This window comes from Rhea americana, unplaced genomic scaffold (assembly GCF_003343005.1).
Source record: "Rhea americana isolate MKP2758 unplaced genomic scaffold, rheAme1 scaffold_233, whole genome shotgun sequence".
Taxonomy (NCBI): domain Eukaryota; kingdom Metazoa; phylum Chordata; class Aves; order Rheiformes; family Rheidae; genus Rhea; species Rhea americana.
The window spans coordinates 726,900-743,162 of record NW_028186350.1 but is presented as its reverse complement, the minus strand read 5'-3'; the positions used below and the strand labels follow the sequence as shown (position 1 = coordinate 743,162).

Here is a 16,263-nt window from a genome sequence, read left to right as displayed (position 1 = left end):
ATCTTGACTCTCCATCACCCTAATCTCCATCGCATTCACTGTAGGCACAACATTATTACAAGGCACCCGAAATCCTAGAGCTTATAACAGCTGCAATATAAAACTCAGGCACGTACCCTGGATCTTACTGTTTGCCAGGGAGCCTTTGGCGTCACCACTAGTTACTGGGAAAAGTGCTTTGCATCCAGTTTCTTGTCTGGACCTATACATTAGGGGCTACCTCAGCCTTGAGCTTCCTTGAGCAGGCAGGACAGCTTGCTGAGGCTGGTGGCTGCGCTCTCCTGCTGAAGAGTAAAGAGATGGAAATCTCATCCCCTTTTTGATGTCCGCAAGATTTCATTCTCAAGTGATGTAACTGTAATTCACATTCTCAGGAAACTGGTATCTGTTTCAAGGAATTCTTTCTTTCAGAAAGCTTACTGATGCTTTTCCATTTGTCCTTGGGCTGAAAAATCAGGATCCATGAAATGCAGCACCAGAAACCATTCAGCCTCAAATTCACAACTAACACTAATGGAAATAACGACGCTAATATTTGCTGAAACTACAGCAGTCCATGCTCTTGCTGCTTCTGAGGCTGGTGTAATTTCCCTTATGATCTTTTAAGGCATTAAGAGCCTGAAGTTACTTATTTGTGAATCCTGTTGTTATCACCTTGGCTCAGTGGTTGCAAGAGGCTGCCATTTTCCCATGCCATTTAGCAGCTCAATCAGATGCCTCTGCAAGTTTCACTTTGAGAGAGCTAAGTTGGATTTTGGGTTGTCAGAGCATGCCACGAGGTGGAGCAATATTAAGCCTTTTAAATTTTAAAAACTTGACTCTTTGAATCACAGTTTCCCGAACCACATGGACAGCTGGAATGGGAAAGGAGCAAAGAATATCTTTAACCAGTATCACCTTGACATACCAGTCTTTCTGTCCAGCAAGCCTCTGACTTTCTTCAGGGATTCCAGGGATACTGAACACAATGCAAAGGACTTCATATATGACTGTTTAAGTGACAGCAGTCAACTTTTAAATTACATCTCACTACTCACCACATACCTGTATCCCCTCATGCCYGGGCTAAGCTAGTAGATTTTAAGGTGAGCTCTACATGGAGCCTACTATCACAGCAGRGAAAACTCAGAATCTACTGCCAGCTGACAAATACTACTTTGATACTGGCATAAAGTTTATAATATGCTACCATAGCCCAATGAAACCTGTTCTGGCAGCTTTATGAGAAATTACAAATGTGTTTTGCAGTAAAACTACAGGAGTTGGCAATATTGCTAATGGGAAAAAAAAATATGGTCAACTCAGAAGCTTGGATGGGCTTTATCTTCTAAAGTCACCATCAATAATGCCTTTAAAAGTACCCTAGAGAAAAACAAGTCCTTGGGTCCTATTTTTATGTCTTTATAGGGCATAAGAGGAGCCCTCCTAATGGACTTTGTTGCTTTTAAAACTGAGAAATCCCATCACACACACAGTCACGCACTTCCATCCCTGTTTGAAATCCAGGTCCTGTCCTTTGCGGATGAACAAATTGTTATGGCATCTGAATCAGCAAGGAGCAACAAGTTAGCAAGGAGAAAGCCTCAGCATCCAGGGACGGCATTTCTCAGAGCATCTGGGTCGCTATCGCAACATGAGTGAGTAAGTCACCATCAAACACCTTTTGTAAAGACTTAGTAGCTGATACTTACGGAAGGAGGGTGAGAAGAAAGCAATTGCTCTTCTTAAGGATGCAGTCCACTGATTCATTTTCTATGCTTGTTCTGGGTTAAAATGAGGTAACTAAAATTTCTAAGGAACAGTGGATCATTCAAACTTCCATTGCATTTCCTGTGTCACAGGGTAGGAGTAGGCAAAAATCTTCTATGTTAACACCTGCCAGTGTGTTAAAGTTAAAAATACCTCCTGCATGGTAAAAACAGCATGAGCTGAAGTACGTTATCTCACAACAAGATGTCTAGCAGAGCTCATAAGGCAAGTTTGATGTTGATTTCTTAAACTACCATAATCGAGCTATTACTCCTATAAGCTTGACAGGTGWGGTTTACAGATCCTTTTGGAGCAATTTTGGAGGCTAACTGCCTTCACTCTCACCAATACTTCCACAATAAATCTCCTCTCCCTGAAAGCCTAAGAGAGGACACACAGATGGGCATCAGCTGCTGCAGGGCAGCGTCCATCAGCTGAGCTTACCCCATTTCACCAGCAAGACAAGACGATGGGCGGAAACAAGGGYGCACACTCGACCGTTCCCAGTCCTGACATTGGACGTTAGCCTGGGCCATGTAACTTTAAAACTCTCCCTCCACCTGCAGCAGACCTGCTTCATTAAGGAAACAGTATCTGATAATCAATTATAAATAAGAATATAATCATCATAGTAATACTAATTGCACTAAAATAATAATGATGCACTGCAAAACCAGGGCCTGACAATACCCAGGACAAGATTGAGCAAGATAAAAATACCATCAGCAGAGACTCCTGTAAAATCTTGCATGTTTGCACAATCTTTTTTCCCAGTGACCATCAAAGTGCTAACTCAAAACTTTCAGATCCTTTTTCACATCAAGGACAGGGAGCTTGAGTAAATGAAATAATTTGCTGTCACAGCTTCAATTAGCCCATACGAGGGTTGTGATACCATAACCCACAGAGAGGTCATRCCAGCAGGTTTGACAAGGGTTTGAGGGAGAGCACTAGCAAACATCACATATTGAGACTTGTTTTCTTTTTCATTGCTCCGAGGAGATGATGGTCTAGATGAGGGGTCTGTGGACCAAACCTGAAGGCATCTACCACTTTGGTTAAAAGACAAGATGTTCCTGCAAGAAAAGCACTTTAAAAACTGCATGAAGTAAGCCCTAGCTGGAAGAAGACAGGAAAAAGGGAACACTACCATTTACAAAAGGGCAGGGGCAGTGTTGTAAAAGGCAAAGCCAGCTCACAGCTTGCCCAAATCAAATCATGCCTTCCTCCTGTTTATACAGTGTTTTTATTCTCCAAGTGAAGACCTTTGCTGCCAAGGCAACAGTCACTATAGAAATCAGTAAAATAACCAGCCATTTCAGAAACTGCAACTAGCTCTTCACCAGGAGCCAGGGAGATACTCAAAAYCTCTCAATGATATTTCTAATGTAGTGAAGTAGTAAATATATTTTAGTAGCAAAAACATATCATTCCCAAGCACTCCAGAAAAGTTCAGACGRTAAAACCATTGGCAAAAATATTGGTAAAGTGAGCAAGGTTCAAGGATAAGCCTAGTCTGGAGACAGAACAGAGGAGTTGTCTCCCTTAAAAAACACATACAGARATAGAGACTGACCACGTGTATGTGTACACATGTACAGAAGAGAAAAGTCAGCTGCAACAATGATGGAAGTCTCAATGCCTTAGAAAACAGCCCTAAAGTTAGCTAATTCCCCAAGATTATTTTAGACATATATAGAGGAAGGAAAAATGTATATGCATATACACACATATATGTGTGTGTTTGTGTGTGTATATATATATATATATATATATACACACACATATATACATATACACATATACACACACACACACTGGATGAAAGCAGAGACTTCTCGTTCTGCGTTCATACAGCACAACACAAACTGTTTGTAGCAACGGGGTCTGAGTCACAGCTGCAGTCACTTCCTCCACTGGCATTTTCTCGTAATACACAATAACGCTCCAACACCTCGGTGGCTGGACACCTGGTAGCTGCAAGCTACCTCTGCAAACCAATCTGCCAAGAGAGGGCAATGCCTACTGCAAACTGCAAGTTGGATATCACTAGCAAGACCCTCGAGCAACGTGCAAAATTACTTCCTTCCCCCCAAGATACAGCTTTGCCTCCGTAACATGGGTCGCCCCACRCAAGAGGCTGCACCGCAGGGAAGCCTGAGGCCGCTGATGTTTCCAAACGTTACAGCAGAAATGGTTTTTGCTGCACATACAAATTCCAAGGTGCAGCCGGATGCACAAGTTTTGCTGAGCTGGATTTCCGAGGTCAGGCCCAGACGGAGAGCAGCACAAATGCTGCAAAAGYAGAGCAACCGGAATTACTACTGTAAAGTTCATGTTGAAAAAGAGAGACTAAAAMCAACGTGAAGGTATTCCGACACACCTTGAGTAGCTACTTACACAGCTTTAGAAAGAGAAAAATCACTTCTACACGACGTAAATCCCCGAGTGGTCCATTTTTGCTAAATTATTGCAAAGGAAGGAAAAAAAAAATACATATTTCCCAACTCGATTTTAAAAAAATGTCAAAGAATCCACCTGTAGGCAGGGGAATATGCTTACCAGCCATGCACAGAATCAGAGATTTCAGTGCCGAAGGTTTAAAAATTAAAGTGCTCACATTAAATCAGAATAACTGAAGAACTTATCTTTAGAGGAGAAACAGTGCCAGTAAATATATATTTTTGTAATAGATTTTAAAGTATGTTGTTTGTGTGTATGTGTGTGTATATACACACACACAATACACAAATACACACATACATACACACACTCTGCTCAAGGTCTTGGTGACATCTTTTGCATCCAAACCTGATTAAGGGGGAAGCCTCATTCTTCTGCTTCTTCGTAGCCCTAAGTCTCCTTGATCTATTTCCTTCCTCCCCTTTCTTCCTTCAACTTCTCCGAAGTAGTTATGGAAACCAGCAAACATTCACGACAAGGTTTCACCTGACYGGCAATCTTCTTACCCGAACAGTTGCTAAGCTGGGCTGTTGTTTTGTAGCTACGGAAATACTGCTTTGAATGAGGCAGGGGTGGAGAGGATGGGGTGCGGCGTGGCAGGGGGCATGTCTCGGCTTTGGTTTAAGTTTTTGAACCACCATTTCAGACCACAGGGTTTAAGAGAATTCATCTCGAATGAGACTGAATCAAGCGCGAGATGTTCAGCCACCACGTTTTTTTGGGGGGGCAGGAATAGCTAGGTGCTTTCCACCTACTGCAAGGGTAATCCAAGCACAAATCTGATTTTTTATTGTATGACACAAACCTGATGTCTAAGGTAAATCCTAAAGCAATGTAATGCCTACAATGCAAGCGGGGACAATATTAGATTATTTTTGGCCACCACGGGAAACCCACCTYTCAATCCAAAACACGCTTTCCCTTTTAGTTCTGCGCAAGAAAGATGCGACTAAGTTCACTGCACAGGAGGAAAAACAACAAACCAAACTATATTTGACTTCTAAGAATTCACTTTTGCAACACTGTTCTTGAGAAAAAAGAAAAGCTTTGAACTATTTCAGCATGCAACRACATTAACAGATTGTCACAGATGATTATATTGCTTCTTACACAGAGGTAACCAGGTTTCACCACAAGACCTTTCCTTAGCAAACTCTTCTACAACAGCGCTCATACCACCAAGTGCATCAGTTCCTTCTTTACTACCACAAAACCACCAGGGACACTACAAGGGATTATTTGTTCAAAACTTGCACGCCTCTTTTCCAGGTACAAGTAGCTAAGTATTTCCAAGTTCTCCACTTGGAAGGCGGTGAGGCTCTGGCAGTTGTCTCCAACACAGCTAAACATGTATTTTTTTCCTCCTTTCTGAGCAGTTGGGTAGTTRTAATTTGGGATCTGGGTCAGCCAGAGATGGGGCAGAGCTCGAAATAGATYTCAGTGTCCTTGCGAAACCTCTCAGCTAGCTGTATTGCTAAAAATGCACAGGACKGTACTTCACTTCCTCCTAAAACTATCCAAGCCTCGTTATGTTTATATAGAGGCAAGAGAAGACCCTGGCAGGAAAACAGATAAAACACAAGCAGAAAGAAAAAAAATTTTTTTTCTTTTTCCACGAGGTATGGAAAGGGGGATAGGATGGGTTAAGGGCACAGATATGGAAACACAATCATAGAATCATAGAATCAGKAAGGTTGGAAGGGACCTCTGGAGATCATCTAGTCCAGCCTTCCTGATAATGATAAAAARGATAAAATGCTCCAATGATAAAAAGGAGCAAAATGCTTGAGATAGGCTCTGTATTTTAAGTTAATTAATGGAGACAAGGTGTTTGGGGGGCTTTTGCCTCTTTTAAATGCCTAAAAGCCATTTACTGCTAGAAAGTCAGATTTGTGGTAAGCCTCTGGAAATCTGAGCAGTARCGAGAATAAAAAATACGTAGCATAYCAAAAAGGGAAGTTTTGCCTAGGGAGAACTGAGAATAGTCTTGTGACTGCTCTTAATGTAGTTTTAAAATACATATTCCAGTATATTTTACAAAACCAGCCATGCAGATTTGGTAGAAGAACACCAACAGAAACTACAATGAATACATAGTCTCACTGCACTGAGYGCTTAAATCAACTGTCCCATTTCTTAATACATGGTTTTGTTCTTGAAGATATATTAGATAGCATCCAGACCACAACAGTTACTTCCTCCAAACTGCCTTTGCTTGAGTTACATGTAAAACAACATAAAACTGACTTTATGCCCTTAGAAACCCAGTCTAGACTAATATATTTTATATTTCATTAGCAATATAAGTATGTTATTTCAAATACACTACTTTGGAAGTCCAGCACAGACGGACTAGATCAAAAAGCCTCAAAGCCTCCAGAATTTAAATACAAGTATCTAAGTATCTTCACGGATGATGCTCATTTCTGCATTTCAGCTGTCCCTATTCACAAACCTACCCCAAAAGCATACCCTCAACATTATTAATTTTCAACATTATTAATCCAGTAAAATGGAAGAATCCTTAGGTTTGTCTTTATTAATTTGTTTTCATAAAGCACATACTGATCCCTGGTCTGAAAGAGAGAAGACGACAAATACTCAGCATCATTTCTGATATATGAGACCACCAGCTGGTCAAGACTGCTGATGTTTCATCTCTCCTCCCCACTCTGATGCCAGCATCTCTCCCACTGAAACCAAGGGGTGCCAGAAAAGGATAGAAACTTGGGCTGTCTCTGTTCTCTGATTTAGGGGTCTCTATTTTCCAAGCTATTTCCCTACACACACTGAGCAGTTTTGTCTCCGTCTTGGTTGGCAGATCTCAGTGACATCAACTACATATACTCAACTGCTCCTGATCTAAGGCAGACTATCGCAAGGGTTATGATTTCCATCCCTTCCCTGATTACACAGTAATACTGCAAATGCTGCTTATATCTCACCTCCAATGACAATTCTACTTTCACCCCCCACCAAAAAAAAAAAAAAGATAGGCATAAACTTCCTCCTGAGAATGTCAAGTGAGTGTTACAAAATCACAGAATGGTTGAGATGGTTGAGATTGGAAGGAACCTCTGGAGATCATCTAGTCCAACCTCCCCACTCAGCCCACTCAGCAGGGTCACCTGGAGCATGTTAGACAGGGTTGCATCCAGGCAGGCCTTGAATATCTCCAGAGAAGGAGACTCCACAACCTCTCTGGGCAACCTGTTCCATTGCTCTCTCAYTCTCACAGTGAAGAGGTTCTTCCATATATTCAAGTGTGTTCCCAAGCATTTCCRGTGCTTTCAACATTTTTCAAATGTCAGATATTTTAAGAGCACAAAAGAATATTAAAAACATGCCTGCTTCCACACAGCYAGCGATGACAACTGTGTGTACTGCTAGGTATCAGCAAAACGGTTTCCAAGGCCGTATGCAGAATTACTTGAAAGCACTACAGTGGGTTAAAAGCGTGGCATGCACTTAGTGTTTGGAATATTTCTCTCAGCTTCTTCTCAATGTTATGACCAAATACCATCATAAATAAAGATAGGTAATAATAGGATATGTAGTTTGTTATCCAAATTATAAACACTTTAATAAGCCTCAAAAGAAAGTTCTTCCTGCTAGTATCCAATTCCCTCTCCTTTTTGCTTTTTTTCTTCCTCTAGTGACAYATCGGGGTATAGGAAATGTGGCTCKATCATTTCTTCCTAATGTCTTTATGGAGAAATCCATCAGCCATCCAGCAACTCCATCAAGTAGGGTGTTCCCCGGCCACCCCTTCTTCTGCAGGCAGGGACTCCATYATCTGCCACACCAAACATGCCAGACTATAGCGATGACAGTGTAACCAATTCACATGCTGAACTGGTGGTAGCTTTTGAGTACTTCACTTAACACTGAGTACTTCAATTAACACCAGCCAAATGGGAGAACTGCAATTCTAGGTATTGAGTAAGTATGACTAGTTTGCATTCCTTCCCTGGAAATTAAGCAATGCTAAAAAACAGCACTTAAAGAAAATAATATTTTACGTTACTTTAAAAAAAAAAGCCCATAAAGCTGTTGCAAAGTATCTCAAAGCCAAGCGTATCAAAGCTTAATCTGCTGTTAGTTCACACCCCAAAACTAGAAATAATTTAAAATACCTAATGCAGATACCCATCTTGAAAAGAAAATTCACGCAATACTGCTCTCACGCTGCAGGAGGAGATAATGCGACCGGATCCAGTCTGCTACAACCAGCACGTGCTTTTACAGCTGCCAGCATGTATGAACGTACAGGATCTAGCAAACTGCTAACTAGCCTAAACGTTTGCTTCCAACCGCAAAAAAGGCAAGGCAGGCTTTAGACTTGGAACTGTAGGATAAAACCCTTTAAAGTCCGTGCGATCCCCTTCATTATATATATTTAGAAGCAAGACTTAACRGCTTGGCATGCAGCATCGGTCGTGGTGTACGCGCTTTATTGAGCTAATAACTCGAGCTCCCTGCGGCCGGCCCCGCGCAGTGTTTTCTCTCTCTGCAGGGCTCTCGCCAAACCAACCTAATCGCTAAAATAATTTCGGTCAGTTCAGAAACTGAAAAAGCTSCTTCCACCCTCGAAAATCCGCATTCCTTCCAGGCTGCGCGACAACAGACCGAGGAATTAACCATTCGGTCAATTAATGCCTGCCCGTCATGCCCAAAGGATCGCGGAGTTGCTTGCCTGCAAAAGCAAGGCTGGGCTTCACAGACACCTCCCGTTATACATTAGTAGGTAAATGTACAGTAAAGAGAACAAGAYTTGCATATCTATAGCAGCAGAAAGAAACGGAGAAATCCACAGAAACTACCCRTTTGTCCCCAGAAGCACGAGCCCAGATAAAATCCGGCGAAGCAGATGAGAGGGAGGGGAGGCAGGGAGGAAGGATTAAAACCTGTGGTCACATGGATGCTGCAGCTTTCTAAAAGCAGCTGGGCAAAACCCAGCTTAGCGAGGCAGTAATGCCGAGAAGGTGCGGATCAAAGCGGATCAAAGAGAGGAGCGGCGAGGGCTGCGAAGCCGCCGGTCCGTTGGTTTGCAGGAAAAGAAGAGAAGTCACCAGGCGGAAATGGGAGAAAAGCAGAGCGCGGTTAGAAACGGCCRCAGAAGCTCAGTGGTCCGGTCCAAAAGACGAGGTGCAACGTCAATACTGAAACAGCAGCCGTGCTGGAGAAAGCAATATTCCTATAAATCAACGCACAGTATAAAAGGTTCGCTGGGAATAAGCCTTTCCCTTATATAAATCGCCATCAGGCGCATTCCCTCCCTAGGTCCAGCAGGATGTAGCATCACTGCTGCATACCTGGGCAAGCGAACAAAATACAGGAATAATAGTAACGCTGTGGTTCTGTGATGGCTCTAACACGCAGAGGGTCGGCACAGTGGTCAGGGCATTCCCATACTGCAGGAGTCCATACACTGTTTCAGCGCAGATGAGTCAGGAGAATTATCTTAAGAGGACGAAGTAAATTAGGGCCAACCTGACGAAGTCGTAGCTTCATCTAACGATCCCTTGTTCAGGCGGGCTTGCTCTGCAGGACCGCTCCTTGAATCATGCGCTGACTTGATCCCTTGAGACAGACGTAGCATGTGAAGGGAACATCTACCAGATCTTATGAACTTGATAAAATAAGGGATTTTAATGAGGCATCTTACAAAACAATCTTCTATGTAGAAAGGTCTTGAAAATTCACAAGCTGTCCTCCGGCACTGCCAGTATTTCTCATGCTAGCAGTATAGACATTTYAAAACGCCGATCAGACTACCTAATGAAAAAAGCGCCTACTGATTTTGGAAGTGATAAGATCAGATACCACAAAATCTTCATACCAAAAGATATTAAATAATCTCAGTAATTTGGGTTTACATTTTTTGTTTGTTTGTTTTGGGTGGGTTTTCTGGGCACGGAGCTGCATTTGCAAAACGTGAAGTTTTGCAAAGTGTAAAGACATATGAAATCTGCTTTTAAAGGCAAGTATATTGTTAGCTATCTTTAGGTAATCCAAAACCTTTATCTGGTGTGAAAATATTTACATTCTCAAGAACTTAATGGAGATGGGGGTAACAGTAGCATAGCAAAAATCTTGGTAAAATATGCAGATCACCCTTAGCAATACTGTAATACCACCAAAAAAAAAAAAAAAAGTGTTTTAGTATAGGTTTTCTTTCATGTCTTTAATGAAGCAGTGTAGGGACCTAATTTAATTTGATCTTGAGAAGAATTCATGCTAGTCCAAACCATTCTTCAGCAACTAAGTTAAAAACCATGCAGGGATATAAGAGCATAAAGACCGGCAGCTTCTCGCGGGCAGAGTAAAGGGTAATACACCACCAAAGCAGGAGCAGAACACTTTGGCCTCTTTCAAACAGCTCAACACAACTGCACACAGCAGGGGTTTTAGAGCTTTTTTTTTTTTTTAATAATAAAGCATGCAAGCCAGGCAGAGATGTAAAATATAAATGCATATACCCTTTCATAAGCAACAGGCCCTGTTACTTAGAATCAGCGTAAATAATTCACTAAAATGGGATTTATGCCCCCGAATGGAGCATGTATAATTTAGGGTCACTTAGCAGGCAACAAAGTGTTACAATAGTAATGGTTACATTTATAGCTGCCTTCATTTCCACACTTCCTAAAAACGGCATAAGTCTTTTTGCTCCACACCTTCTTCAGTCAGGCCAAATGGGCAAAAAGCACAATCAAACACCAAGTCAAATTTCAGCCGATTTTATTCTACCTCTCCACCAAATATAAAACTTTGTGTGGGACAGGCAGGACATGCACCGCTGTGATAATTAAGCCATAATGGCTGAAATAATCCCTCCTTTGCAAAGCTGCTTGAAGAGATGAAAGCAGCATCAATTGTCCTATTGAAACTAATCTGCTTCATCTGTTTTCCAACACTTTGRCTTGCACATGAGCTGAAATACAATGTCTTTCTTTCAAGTGTTAGCAGTTACTCCTGGTCTACATGAAAGTATCATCTTGGCAAATTTTTCTGGGGAAAAGAGTAATAGCTACCTACGAAAGATTTGCCCCCAAATTGCTGTCATCCTTCTCTCTGTTTATTTATTTATTTTGTAATTCCAGGCAGCCAATTGACAAGTAGTATTGTTGTAGTACTCGTGTTTACAATGCACAACCTCTTTCCATCCTTGCATTTGCAAGATTTGGTTCAAAGAGCATCGCAAAGCAGCTTTCAACACAGCGGTGGCTAGCACATCAAAGTTCAGCCATGAAAGCTAACTGTGTACCTACTTGAAAACCTTACACTCTTGAAACAGCCTTTAACTTTCAAATTTAGGATGAGTTCTAAAATATTTTCTGATTAACTTTCTACTGCTCTGCTTTTCCGAGCAGACTTCTGGATTGGAGGTTGTCATTAACTYGCAGCCAAGAAAATAAATTCAGGATGGAGACGGCACTTAGATGTACAAGCAACTTCTCAAGGGTAGGACAGGGCATAAGAAGACTCCAGGACAAAAATTCCCACGCCTTTAAGGTACCTCCACTGCTCTTTTCCTCTGTATAGGACTGTAACGCCCAAAAGGCCCCCCTGGCAGCTATCATATACAAACTGGATTATTCAGGAATCAAACAAAATCAGGAAGAAAAACAGCATTCATCCTAACCTGAAGCCTAGCAAAACAAGTGCATGTGTTTTCCCCCCTACTCTCCCTAGCTCTTTTTATTTTTTCTCTCATCTAACCAGCGGTAGCACACACTTCCTACTGCCTGCCTCCTCTCCCCCCACCCTCCGCAGCTCATTTCACCTCCGTACATCAGACCTTCCCTGAGCRAGCGGCACACGCTCCAGATTAAAGGTCAACCGACATCTAATGAAACGGGGAGGCTGCTAAAACTAGCCCAGTGCAAAATCACAACGCAAAAGAAGAGGACAGAGTATTTTAGACAACTGCAGTTTGCAATCCAGCACAAAACTTCTCAATGAGCCCCACCAGCCTTCTCGTCCTTGCTCCCCTTTCGAGTGTTTTTAAAAGGAGGAGAATCAACCCAAAAGGATCTTGAGGGCTGTAAATAAATTATGGTCCTGTTCATCAATTAGCAGAGGCTGCATTGAAAYGAAGACCACGGCGGGCTCTTAAATCACTCAAAATAACCTCTGCTGATGAGATCGCTCCTGTGCTGATGGCTCAATTATTCCTGCGGAAGAYTGTTACAGAACATTACACATGAACAAAAGTTAAGTCTGTGTTGCTTTCCTCTCATATAAATCTAACGCAGTAACCTCATGCTTTTAGTTTAAGGAACCCAGAGTTATCGGATCAATTCTTTTCCCTCCTTTCCTTAAACCGAATAAACCAGGCTGCGGCATCCATGGAAAAAGTTTGCAAATAGTTCCTTTGCTAAATACTTAGAATTTTATTATCCAGGGAAGTTTTTTATCATGTAAAAATTTCATAAGGTTTGATAGAGGCTTAATTATCAAACAGGGATAAAGTGTTTTACTGGATTATTCCAGCATCCTAGAAGAGCTTTTTCATTCTTTTAAAATATAGTCTCTAGCAACCTGCTTATGTTTCATGGAACTGCAAGGAAAATGGTGAAGACAAAGAAACTTGCTCCAATACAGCTGTAAGCTTTCTTGCATTTCTCATTTTGTATTTGCAATCTGTTACTTGCTCCTCGCAGGTTCAGTGAAGCAGCCCTCTGCTATCCTTCTGCAACTGTACTAATCCTAAATAAAAACTTCTCTGTTGGCTTAAATCTGATCTTTGTAATCCAAGTGCTACATATAAACACCTGCAGAGGGCTGAATAACGTCAGCATTTTGCTGTGGATTTAGGTACGGTTTGAGTGGTTTAGAACCAGTGTCCCCAGAGAAAAGCATGTGATTGGGCTTAAAAGAAAATTTCAAAACACAGAAACAAAATCAGTATGGAAACAAAACCCAGAAGGTTAGGAAGACTGAAATCAAAGCCAAATTGAAACTAAATTGGTCTTCTTCCTAGTAAATCCTCATCCTGGATGTTCAATACCCCCCAATCCCAAAGCATCAGCTTCCTTAGCATAAGTAAACAGGACATTTAATTGCATATTGAAAGGTGTCTGCAAGTGCTGCTACAACAGGAACTCATCTGAAGCAAAGAGCGGTCTGAAAATTGTGTGATTTCTCAAGCTAACCAAGAAAAAAAAATCCCCAAACAACAAACAAGCAAACAACAGAAAACAAACTGCTCAAAAAAGAAAATTACTATTTTCTTATCTGGTTTTTAGCCAAAAAGGCAACAGAAGAATATATTCAGACAAACTTACCAGGACTAATGATAATTAGAGAGACTAGTGATAAACACAAGAATGAAGAGTTGCTGATGAAACACTATATAATGACCACTTCCTAAAAGCAATGCTTTGAAAGTATGCAGTTTACAATGCACATGATACCTTTACCCTTGGATAGTCTAATAACTAGCTTTCTGATAGTTCACATGCTTAAAGTCTTCTGCATATTATAACCAAGCAAGACACTTAGTAAATGAAATTAAGGCCCCAGTATTTTTTACACAGCTTTTCAACGACTCATATAAACCTTTGCCATAAACTGAGAATGTGAACAATTTGAACAGCAAAGTAAACCTCCTTAGAGCACTTGAGAGAAAAGAGATGTTTCAAGAGAATATTTTCTCTCAATATTTGTTTCAGAATCACTTAATAAATAAATAAAACTTTTTTAAAGTTAGATTGTCTAACCTGAATTCGCTAGTCCCAGATAAAACAGCAGCACAGGTGGCATAGCTCTGATTTTAAACCTGAGTTGAGCATGCAGGACAGCTAACACTAATGCAAAGCATCTGAGATGCCTTCATCTGAATGCTAAGATGCATTCAGCTCCAGCTCYGGCACATCTGGACTTACGTTACCTATTCGAGCAGGGTTAAATGGTCCTTTGATCGGAGGCCCCCTGAGTCCCTTGTCTCCTGGCTTAYGTCCTCCGCTCTTCTCGTGGGCTTGGCTGAATGCACGGAGGAAAACTACCTTCTCCCTCCGGAGGAGTTTGCTGCCGGGCTTAGCAGGCTGGATCAGCTCACTGCGCTGTCAGAGGAGCATAAGCAAGTCCTTCCCCTTRCGGTGGCAGCAGCGAGTTGTTAGAGCAGCTGAGCTCTGTGTTGACACCATACCTCGAGTTTCCTCGTCTTTATTTCTATTTTTAACTCGAGCCATTCCCCCCACCACCCCATTTTTTGTCAGGCAGACAGCTGCAGAGAACAGCCGGAGACAACCGAGAACTCCATCGGGCCAATTTTTCCAGCAAAAGTCATCTCCAGGCCCAGGGCAAACACACAAGGGGCAGCAGATAGGCTCTCAGACACTATCCTGAACATACCTCACAAGAGAACTTAAGCATGGCAACACACACAGCAGATTATTACRGCTCAAACTAACAAGTTGGGACTCACAGTCCAACAGGACTCCAGAAAACAAAGTCTCTGATAACAACACAAATGCATTTAAAGTCAAGCTTCATAAATGAGTTACAGTATTTACAGGTAGCTGATGAGGTTTATTAATTACCACGCAACTCCTGCTGCCAAGGGAGATACCCTATAGTACAACCACCCGTTTCTAAGGCATTTCAGCCCACTAGCTGTAAGAACCTGTTCCTTACTACACCCAACAGCAACAGCCCAGAACAGCACTTCAGTCTTATCTGATGGTGGATCAGATCGTCTTAGCTTGTGTTTTTCCAAAACCTTGTTGGGCTCAAGTTAGTTCAACAAACAGGGATGGAAACACTGATTTCTTGCCCCCCCCTCCAACTGAACAGCTTCAGAGCAAACTCTTATTGCTCCTGGGAAATAAAAGCATTACCCACCTGATGTTCCTCCAGCGTGATAGGCAATCCATGAGCTAATCCACCCCAGAGAAGTCCAGCATGCTGTATTTCCTCCTCCTCTTCCTTGTCCACAAATACTGGGGACACTCTTTTAAGAAGTGCTTTATTCTTCGTGCGTGGTGAGAGGGGAGGAGGTTCTCTCTTCGGCTTAAACTCGCTGGACTACATTACTTCATCAGCCAGCACGAAAAGCGATGCCAGCAGCAAACACCCCCACACTGGAGAGAACTCTGTAAATAACTTTGCTCCTTACCTCCCAGGAAAAAAGGGGAGTTTCAGGTGAGAGAMTTCTCCTGAACAGCCTTAACAAGCACCGGGACCTCACGTTAATGATTTATCCGGTAATGCCGTAAGCAGCTGTTTGACAGAGACTTGTTTTGTTATGATCCGCCTTCCTCTCTTTATTAGTCTGCATAAACACAGAGATTCACTCATGAGGTAGGCATGGTATCAGCCTCTACTTGGAGGAATAAAAAATAAAAAAAAATAATTAAAAAAAAGCCTAAAAAGCCTCTTTTTTCCCATCATAGCTGGCTCTCCCCATCCTGGAAAAAATATTTCTATATTATATCTTTATATATATATATACACATATATATATGTGTGCATATATATATATATATATATATAAAATGCAAGTATTATATACTCACACACACACTTTAACTACACACTATATACTATATTCTGTCTATATATATATGCACATACACACATATATACACACGTGCACACACAAAACTAGCCTTTCCAGCCACCGTTCTTTTTTTTTGTTTTATGCAAAAGCCTGGCAACAATTTAGTTAAATTTTTTTAACCAGCTAAATGCAGCTTTCCGAGCCTGAACTTCCTTCAAATTAAACAGGAGGACCTTTCAAGTTTGCTCTGGGTTTTAAAAGCACAATAAAAATTGGTTCATGACCAATTTTTCACCCCCCCCTCCCCCCCAAAAAAAGAGGATGTTTTATAGTAGCGAAATTCAAGACTAGTAATTCTTTGGCATTTAGTTGAATAACCTCAAGTAAAGCCTCATGCTGCTATAGCTTTCAAAAGAAYGGAGAAAGCACTACGTTCATACTTCCGTATGAAACGGAAGAGTTAGTGCCGAGAGGAAGGACTCATTTTTCAATGTATGAATACCAAGGGTTAAATTCTGCTTTTTTTTTCCCCCCCTTAAAAA

The 16,263-nt window shown here is 41.6% G+C and overlaps 1 protein-coding gene across 9 annotated transcripts in view; it reads right to left on the bottom strand.

The window, feature by feature from the left end:
* Positions 1–16,263, bottom strand: part of SGMS1 (sphingomyelin synthase 1) — a 94,057-nt gene that overhangs the window by 16,840 nt on the left and 60,954 nt on the right. The window contains exon 4 of one of the 9 annotated variants that reach the window (XM_085306153.1): positions 15,338–15,493. The exons of 7 other annotated variants lie outside the window; for them this stretch is intronic. The gene's annotated coding sequence lies outside the window, so the exon portion shown is untranslated. Of the gene's footprint in view, positions 1–15,063; positions 15,309–15,337; positions 15,494–16,263 lie in introns of those variants that run through there. One more of the 9 variants, XM_085306155.1, reaches the window with a different exon arrangement.